Source organism: Acinonyx jubatus, chromosome C1, assembly GCF_027475565.1.
Source record: "Acinonyx jubatus isolate Ajub_Pintada_27869175 chromosome C1, VMU_Ajub_asm_v1.0, whole genome shotgun sequence".
Lineage (NCBI taxonomy): Eukaryota > Metazoa > Chordata > Mammalia > Carnivora > Felidae > Acinonyx > Acinonyx jubatus.
Window position 1 is genome coordinate 168424168 of NC_069381.1, and position 10351 is coordinate 168434518.

A 10351-nucleotide genomic window follows, 5' to 3' on the forward strand; every position below is an offset into this window, starting at 1 on the left:
AGTTTTCTGGTGGTGCAAGTTGAAGAGAACTCACATGCTAACATGTAACTTCTCTCCTTTCACCGATACCCTAGGATAAACGTATCATCTGGAAAGACCATCTCATATGAATACAGTAAAACCTTGGTTTGCAAGCATAATTTGTTCCAGAAACATGCTTGTAATCGGAAGCACTTGTGTATCAAAGTGAATTTCCACAACCATTGGGTCAGTGGTGATCATGTGATGTTCGGCATCATGTACTAGTATTGCAAGACATTGCTCATTTATCAAATTAAAATTCATTAGAAATGTTTGCTTGAGGAACACTTGCAGAACGAGTTACAATCCACTGTTTTACTGTACTTTGCAAATTAATGCAGATGAAATGTATTTTTTAAAATGTTTCTAGCAAAGCAACTTCATAGTTTACCTGAAAATGACTTTCTCTGATGGACTCCTGAAGGCTGGAAACCGTGCCTAGAAGAGTTGGTATTAACTTTGGATCAAGGGAGCCCTAATGTGCTCATGATAAAGAACAACAATGTCGAGGGAAGATAACATTGTCTGGGAGGGCCACTAATAACTGCCATTTAGAACTTTTTAACTTATTTTTGGTGGGTGATAGTGTTTCTGGTGACACTTTCAGTATAAGGATTTTTCCTTAGGGCCTAAAAAAAAATTGCATCTTGGGTTATACTAAATTGATAATTGTTAAAAGCAGTTCTGTGTATTTTAATCCTGTTCCTTTTTTTTGGCTTCCCAGATAGGAATCTCTGAAAATTAATGATGGTTTACCTAATTCGTTAGACTGCTTTCTGAATAAGACCATTAAAATGAAGGAAATTCTGATATAAATATGAATCTTTAAGCCATATTGCCAGCTTTCCAGCAAATGCATTCTGTAGTTAATATTAAAACAGTTTATCCATGGCATCCTCTCCAGTTATATTCTCCTTAATAATATACCTTAGCCACTCTTTGACCATCTCTCTGCATCTATACACTGTAATGGAGATAAATAGACAATCACTCTTGAACAGTCAATGATTCTTTTACTGAAGCATTTGCCCCCTGAGTGTGCCTCCAATGTCCCATTATTGGGTAGAATGGATGTTCTCACATAGCAGTTATCCAAGTTGTGATTTTGTTTCCTTATAATCATTTGCAATTGTGTTTGAAATAAGCCATAATGTAATTTTCTCAATTTAATATGAGCTATTTTTAACAGTGCAAAAGCCTTGATTGCAATTTTTTTTTTCATTTTATCCCCAAGTATGAGATGGGCATCCATGTTTAATCATATCTACAGATTACTCCAATGAATAAAAATGTGTTACATTATCTTTAAATGAATGAATGTCAGTGTGTTCCAAGGTAACCAAAGTAATTGCATGTTGATAACAGTCATTGTAAGTCATGGTCTCTAGGAGAAAATGCACTTGAATTTTTTAATAAGGTGCAGTATTATAGTCTATTTTAAGATGAGAGTTTTCTGTTTCATATACAGACTATAATATTTCTCTAATATAGCTGACAGACCCCACAAATAGATAAAATGCAAAATATAAAACTGAAAGTAACAAGATCTTGTAGTTCTTTGGAACTGGGATGGATGTTATAAGTACCTCAGAGCTAATATGAAGTTGCCATTATCTATGACAGACTCTTCAAACTAGCATCTACTTTCCAGCTGAAGCAGATAACAGGAGGTAAGCCATTATCCTGCATTTTTGTAACAAGATATTTTCAGATTGTGTATGGAGGCTTATTGTAGTGGGCAAATGAATCTGGAAAATGCTCTAGGGAAAACGATGTCTCTTTTACTAAAAACAATAAAAACATGGAATGGATGGGGGAAATGTCAGAATGCTCATTTTCTATCAGAATTTTTAATCAAATTGCTGAATTGTTATTTGGACCACCATGTCCCACAACTCCAGCCACTCAAACTATCCATTGCAAACTATATATGATTAATGCTCCCTCTACTTGTGCTGTGCACAACTATTGGGCACCTATGGTAGTCCTGGATGTCATAATATCATCTCTAATATTTTTAAGGATGAGCAAGTGCTGAGAAGATACTTAGTTGAGATGGTTTAGCATGGGTCTCAGCTTTCATTAAGTCAATGAATGACTACCATTTTTTTCTTTGCCATAATCTTTTCAAACTCTAGCATCTTATTATAATTGAGTGTACTAATCTTTTTTTTAATGTTTATTTTTGAGACACACACACACACACACACACACACACACACACACAGCATGAGCAGGGCACGGTTCAGAGACAGAATCTGAAGCTGACTAAAGGCTCCGAGCTGTCAGCACAGAACCCGATGCAGGGCTCGAACTCAGAAACCATGAGATCATGACCTGAGCCGAAGTTGGACACTTAACCGACTGAGCCACCCAGGAGTCCCTTGAGTGTACTGATCTTAAATATGAGACCTAAATGTTAACCTCAGGCTCGCTATTAGCCAGGTGATAGTAGACAGATTATTACCCCTCTGGACCTTACTAATTTCCTCTGTAAAATAGGGGATTTGTACTCCATTAGGGGTTTACAAACCTTCTATTCTTACCAGTGGAACTCCTAAGGCTTAGCTGGACTCAGTTGAAAAACAATTTGATTGCCTGATTCATTTTCTTTTGGGTAAGTTCTAATATTTGGAAGGAAACTTGAAACCTGTTTTTTCTTGGTAACTATGGAAAAGATTCAATTGTTGAAATGCCACAGTGGTTTTTTTCCTTCATAATCAGATTATATTTGAAATGCTATCTCCTACCTATCTTGTGCTTACTTTCAGGATATATATTTAGATGCCATATCCTAAGAATTTTGAAGAACTCCAGTTACTCTTTCAAAGAGACTGTGGAGTCAGATTTATTTTAAACTGAGTTTTGGCTATTGCTAGATGTGAATCCTGAGTGAGGTTCATCAACTCTCAATTTTCTGTATTTTTAAATATTGATAACATTATTCATCTCCTAGCACTTTTGGAAGGATTAAAATAATACATGCAAAATGCTAGCAGAATTCTTGGCACAAAGAAAACCATAGTTATATGGTCCTCCTATGTAAAAATTCTGTAGAGAGTATTTTCCCACTCAGATAAAGGATCATGAAAGAAAGGAACTCATTTTGTATTTTTTTGAGCAAGAGCCACAGCTGCTTAGGAAGCCTGCATCAGCTTTGTTTCCTTAGGTTGGAGTTTTCCAGAAATAGCACTTCCTTGGACCAGCATCTTAGTAGAGTAGCCATGTAGGAAGAAGGAGGCTTCAAGGGATGAAGTGAAGGGAAATGAAAACATTGAATGCTTTTTATTTTATTAACGATTGTGTATTTTTGAGAGGGGGAAGGAGGAGGAGGGAGGGGGAGATGGGGAGAAAACAAAAATCTGAAGCAGGCTTCAGGCTCTGAACTGTCAGCACAGAGCCCCATGTGGGGCTTGAACTCATGGACCATGAGATCATGACCTGAGCTGAAGTTGGACGCTTAACCGACTGAGCCACCCAGGTGCCCCTGGGGGAATCTTATCTTAACCTCTGGGCCATATCTTTACCAAATGGAAAATTCTTTTTTTTTTTTTTTATAAGTTTATTTATTCTGAGAGAGAGAAAGCACAAGTCGGGGACGGTCAGTGATAGAGGATTGCACTGCCAGTGCAGAGCCCAATCAATATGGGCTTAAGTGGGACACTCAACTGACGGAGCCACCCAGACACCCCTTAAACATTTAAACTTAGTCTGTTCTAATTCCTTTCTCTTTCCATTAAATAGCGCGCAGGGAGGTGTGTGAGAGAGAAAGAAAGAAAGAATCCTAAGCAGGCTCCATGCTCAGTATGGAGTCCAGTGCAGGGCTCTATCCCACGAACCTGGGACAATGACATGAGCTGAAATCAAGAGTCCATTGCTGAACCAACTGAGCCACCCAGACGCCCTCCTCTGACTTTCTATATTAAAATGTTTTAAAGCTTTAAGATTTGTGTTGAAATTTACTTGGAGAATTCAATGGAAGGTTATCTTATTACCACATTCTATAATTAAATTTATTCCTGTAATAATTGTTTGAAAGCAGTGTTAAAGTTCAAGTTGATTTTTAACGTCTTAGCCGTTGTAGTACTGGGTGTGATATATAGTGCTGGTGATAGGAGTGTTGATAGCATCATTGGCTTTTTCTGTGTGCCTGTGTGTGGTGTTTTTATACTTACAGACTGGTGGGAAAGAGTGGGTGCCCTGCACAGATTCTTCAGCATATGTATGTAAAGTTTGCCTGTGTGGAGAAGGGCTAAATTACCCTATATAAAGATGTCAGTGGATTTGATGGGTCAAAATCTTTTTTGTAACAGAGCAAATAAAGTAATTCTGATGTCAGGGTAGCCAAAAACTTTGAGGAACAAGCATGTCTAAGTAAATATCCAATTTAAGATTTCTCAGATGTTTCCCAAAAGTAAAATTCCTTTGCCCCAAACTTTCAGTAGTCTGCAATTTAGGAAAGGCCACTTTGAGTAACTTCTTGGTGTATGAGCAGAGATGGGTATAAAGAAAATAAACTATGATATGTATCTGCGTCAATGAAGAACAGAAAGAAAAGTATATCTGTGGATGGTGGTATGAGTGAGATTCAAAGTTCAGTGAAATGACTGGCTACCTATGGGGGCAGTGGTTCTCAGTTATGGCTGTATTGGGAAGCTTAAACAATTACTGATGACTTTATCCAACCTTGAAATGTTTGATGATTTCATCCTACCCGCAGATATGTGATGTATTTAGCGTTGCTGTAAAAATTTTCATAAAGCTTCCTAAATTATTCTCATTTGCAACAAATTTGAGCATCACTGCTCCTGTCTATAGTAAAGATCTCCATCCTGGCTACTCATTAGAATCACCTGGGAGTAGCATATGCCAATGACTGTACCATACACCCAGGTATACTTTGGGATGGAGGCAGTGTACCACATACTTTGAGAGCTTCCCAGGTGATTCTCATCTACAACCAGAGTCAGATGGTATTCCAAGAACTTTGGAATGGTTCTGTCTGCTAATCTGTGGAAACAGTGCCCCAATGAATACAGGATGCTGAGGTTGGTATGAGGGACAGAGATGGTCATGGGGCCCTTTATGGAAAGATAAAACCTTTACTTCACTCTGGTTAGAGGATTAGAACTCTGATATCTACAAACTAATGGATGCTTACAAAGCAACAAAGAAATAGTAGCTGAATACTGGTCCCTCTTCTGGATTCATGGGTACTCCGAGCCCAGCACTGCATTCAGAGTTGCAACTAATTGTATGGAAATGAGCCTTAGGAAGAAATTCCCATAGTTCAGTGATACTGGATTGCCAGGTTTGACAAATAAAAACACAAGATACTCAGTTAAATTAGAATGTCAGATAAATAGCCAATACTTACTAGTATGAGTATATCCATGCAACTGTGCATAACTCTAATAAATTTATCTGAATTTCAAATTTACTTCTGTGCCCCCTATTTTATTTTAGAGAATGAGTGGGGGAGAGGGGCAGAGGGAGGGAGAGAGAATCTTAAGTAGGCTCTACACTCAGAGCAGAGCCCGATGTGGGGCTGGAAATAAGTAGTCAGACACTGAACTGACTGAGCCACCCAGGTACCCTGTGCCCTCTATTTGATCAGGAAACCTTAGGGATAGACAGCTTTTAAGTTCTAAAGACTTCTGACTCAGAGCTTTTAGAAAGTACCTGCTATATGCAGGAAAACTTGGTAAATCCTGTTGAGCCTAATTGCCTAAGATTCCCCCACCCCCCCCCACACACACGGCTTTTAGGAGTTTAGGATATAATAATTCAATAAAAAGGGAGAGAACATTTGTAAATAAGCAGTAAGCTTTCCCAAGTGCTCTGACCTGCTATTTAACTCAAAATTGCATTTGTAAGCTGCATGGCCCCATGTCCCAGTGGAAACAAAAGAGAGCACCAAAGATACAAAAATGTGATGAAAATAATTTTGAGGTCATTTTTAAATTTGATTTCTCAAATCCATAGTTGTTGCTTCCCTTGAATACATATTTCTTAAAGTTGTAGAAAAAGTATTTGATATTCTTTAAAAGGTAAAACAATTAGAATATTCACTCGCAGATTAATTCAGTGATGTTGAGTTAGGTTTATTGCTTTTTATTTCTTTCTTAGGACCTTTCATCTGAACTATGTAGAAATTCATAGCTTGAATAAAGGCATATGATTAATAAGCATAATAGCCTTTGAATAAAGGAGATTAACATGTTAAGGATTGAGTTTTGGGTAGAAAAAAACCAAAAACCTCCAAAACACTGCTAAATTAGTTCTGAACTCTAACAGGAATATAATTGCAAAATTTGGAGCTAAAATTTGATTTAAATATTACACTCAATGTATTTCTTAGGGTAATATTGAAATGATTGTCTTTAGAAAGTAAAATGAATATAGATAAAAAGCAAGGATTAAGATATGTTAATATTCATTAATGATACTAAAGGCTCAATGACAATAAGGGATATAGTACTGATCCAGAGGAAATCACTTAACATTTCTGATATTTACACGCAGGTACCATTTTTAATTAGAACTGTTGAATGTAAGAAGGACAAAAAACCCTGGAATATACGTATAGTGTATTTAGAAACCTAGGTAGGAAAAATTGAAGGTCTTAGGGACACAGGTGGTGGTTTAATTTCTTCTAATTGAAGGTTGGTACTTTGGAAGATAAAGAAGGAGCTAAGAAGTGAACAGCTGGCTCTGTAGATGGTGTCAAAGAACAGAATTTAGTTTTCTGGACCATGATGCATGATACTAAACTAATGCTCCTGGCAAAAGAAAGAGTACATCTAATGAAGAGTGGGAAGAACACGCTTGGCAGAAGACTTGCTGACCAGAACAAGAAGGCATTGATATATGAGTAGGGTAGAGAAAAAGGACCAAACAAGCTGTTAAATTATACCCTGTGGAGGAAAACAAGCTGACTTAGGAAGAATAAAAATAGTAGAGAGATGATTAGTAAATTAAAAATATAACAGGAAAGATAAAGGAGAAATGATTGTGGCTTTATGTTTATAGCCATATTCACATAGTCTGGGTAAAGATAACCTTTTAAGTAAAAGGTAAATAATGCTTGAAGGATTTCATTATTACTTAGTGGGGTTGAGAACCCTGGGTAGCTAAAGCTGCTTGACACTGAAATCCCAAGCTTTTATTGCTATTGCAAAGACACTGTATAACCTAGAAGAACATGAGGCAGGGCCTAAAGAATTGGCCAGTGAATTCCCTGGTAAGAGAAACTCTGGAAAGGATTAGTAGTGATTCTCTATCAACAGTACTGTAGGGAGAGAAAACTGGCATTTTTCTAAAGATAGACTTTTAGGTTTCTCCTTGTCGCTTCCACGTAGGCTGACATATCAACAATTTTCAATCCCAGGGAATGTAGAACCCAGCTCAAGTCTTGAGGGGGAGGGCAAAGTCCACATCCCTGTGATAAAGACTATGTAGCAAGGAAAGGATGATGATGATCAATCCAGAATAGTGGCCACTGGGAACGTGGTAAAGATGGATCTGGACTTAGGCAGCATCTGGTATTTCAGATTCCACAGGTCTCCATGTGTGCCATGGGCTTGAGAGGTCAAAATGTAGCATGGAGTTCTGTAACTTTATTTTCCTACAGCTGCGTTTCTTTTCTGAATTCTTATTGCCTTCTCAAGAGCAGAAAAATTAGTCTGCTTTTCTCCAGGTAAATACAGACACATCACATTAATGACTTCAGCCTTTTTGGGTATAAACTATATAAAAGTCGGTGATTGCTCAGATATTTTCAGGTTTAAAGTCCATCACATTTAGGATTTCTGAAACTGTTTACCTACCTCCCCAGCCTTGGGGCTGATTTGCCGGGGATGGGGATAGGTCTATTGCTGCAACATCAATGGGAGAAGGAGGCATCTACTTGTGTGTCCTTCCTCTTCCCGACATGCGCAGTTGGCAAGTCATGATCTTCACTTAATGGTATCTGTCTCTGCATTTGCTCACATATCCAAGGCCTTATTATGGTCCTGACATGGATGGTCAGTATCACCTTACTCACAATCTGTCATGCCTCCACTCCCTACCAGCTTTCTCTGTCAATGTTCTTACCTGCTCAAAGGTCTGAGTCGGATTAAGCTGATTTTCTGTACTTCTCTTGGGGCTGTATGTACATGACTACTGTGACTTTTTTACTTCTGACATCAATTTCATTCCCTCTATTGTTTAGCCTTGCCATTGTTGGGAAGGGGACGTGGATGGGCTTTTTCTTGCAGAGCTCCCACAGTCTTCTAGTCTTGGATCTCCAAATGTAAGAGTTTCCATTTCTGTTGCTTTTTATCCTACCTGTAATCTAGGCATGAACACTGGAAAATTGTATGCTGTTAGGTATACCAATGTCTATTCCCTTGCTTTCCAAATTTCTTCCTTCAGTGGCTCTCTCACCCATTTTTGTTGGAGGTAGAGAATAAAAAACTTGCTTAGGGTTTCTTTTTTTTTTGACCAAATTTGTCTTAATTAGCTTAATTAATACTTTAAAGCCCAGAAACTATTTTTATCCCTTCACCTTGATAACCTTAGTTCCTTGAGGCAATGCTCAATGGGGATGCTTCAAATGTTTAAGAAATTGGCATTCAATGTTTAAGAAATAGATAATGTTTCATATCCTACTGCAAGTATGTTTTAATTCTAGTTAACTTCTATTCTGATAAGTTTGTATTAAAATCATGGACAAAAGGCTTCACAAGTATGCCTGCCTATAAACTTACATATCTCCAGAAGAGCATATTTATTGGGAAAAAAAACCTCCATTTATTAAATTTTCTAGAAAATTCTCTTAGCATTAGTGGAGCTGTTTTGAGAAAATGACTTAATCCCCCAAATTGTCAATTCCTTCATCTGTAAAACAGGAATAGTACATTGTACCCATTTAATAAAACTTTTCCAACGATTACTGCCTCAGTGCCTAAAATGTGCTAATTCCTCAATACTTGTCAGCAGTTTTCACTGAAATATTGGTATCTTGGATAAAAGTGCGTTGCAGAGGGAAGATAAGAGAAACATGTAAATAGTTGAGAGAATATTTATGGATGGCTGGAACAAATTGCCTTTCCCTCCTATCCACTAACCGTGTAGTGAGTGTTTGATGCATAGTAGTAGTTCAAATGAATGCACCAATACTATATCTGTTTTATTTATGTACATTTGTTTATATACATGTTTCTTTTCTTCCATGTCTAACAAAGCTAATGGGCCCTAAAAAAAATCATGGAGGGATAACATTTTTAGGAAGGAAGTATAAAGAAAATGTTTACTTGAATGGTTGGCATTTAGAGTACTGATTGTGATACAGTAATCTGTGATATGAACAGTTTAAGGAAAGATGAATCCAGTAGAGATGTCTATTTGATATAGATGTAGAATAGTCTTTTTGATTGCATGCAGAATTAATGAGATACCTAGAGAATCTCTTGAACCATTAGCTTTTATATTCTACCTTGAGACTTACCTGGGTCTCCGTGATCTAAGTTGTTGCTAAAGTAGTGGAGTTTCTGTGTGGAAATAGAGGTGGATATTGGCACCAAAGTCTTGTAGTAGAGCAGGGTACCACAACTAATTACTTTCTCCCTACTTTGGGAATCCTAGCAATATTGAGGTGGGTAGGGAAAACAGCCATAGTCCTGAAATACTCCAGGAATGACTTTAAATACAGTATCCCTGTTTAGTTGACCAGGAGCCTCCCTTTTCAGGGTCTCAGGAGGAATGACCAAAATTATAGCTTTTTTTTTTTGAAGCAATCACGGAACTTCTTAAGATGAAGTATGGCAGTTACGGTTCTAGATGTAAGCAACAGGAACTGGCCATGGCTAAAAAATGAATTTGATAAAATGTTATTAGAGAGCTTGTGGAAACTGTAAGGAAGTGAGAGAAAGTTTGAAATACAGACTACAGCCAGGACTATAACCTAGATACAGTCCTCGGAACTGTCTAGCGCCAGGATAACTGATGATAGGGCTGGCAGAAGTGTATATATTATTGGCCTGGTGGATTGAAATACAAAATGAAATCATAAGACAACTTGAAATGCTCTTGAAAGTATTTTAAAGCCATAATGGCACTAGATTATATAAAGTTAAATGAATTAAATGGCGGTTATTTAAACAAAAAATAGACCAATATGTACTATTGTAACTAGCATAATGTAGAAGTAATACTAAAATTATTTCTCACTTATAATCTTACTGTAAGATATCTCCTATTAAAGAGATTTTCTATTAAAGGGAGATATATCCCTATTAAAGAGATTTTTTTCTATTAAAAATTGGAGCTATCTTTCAATTCAAAT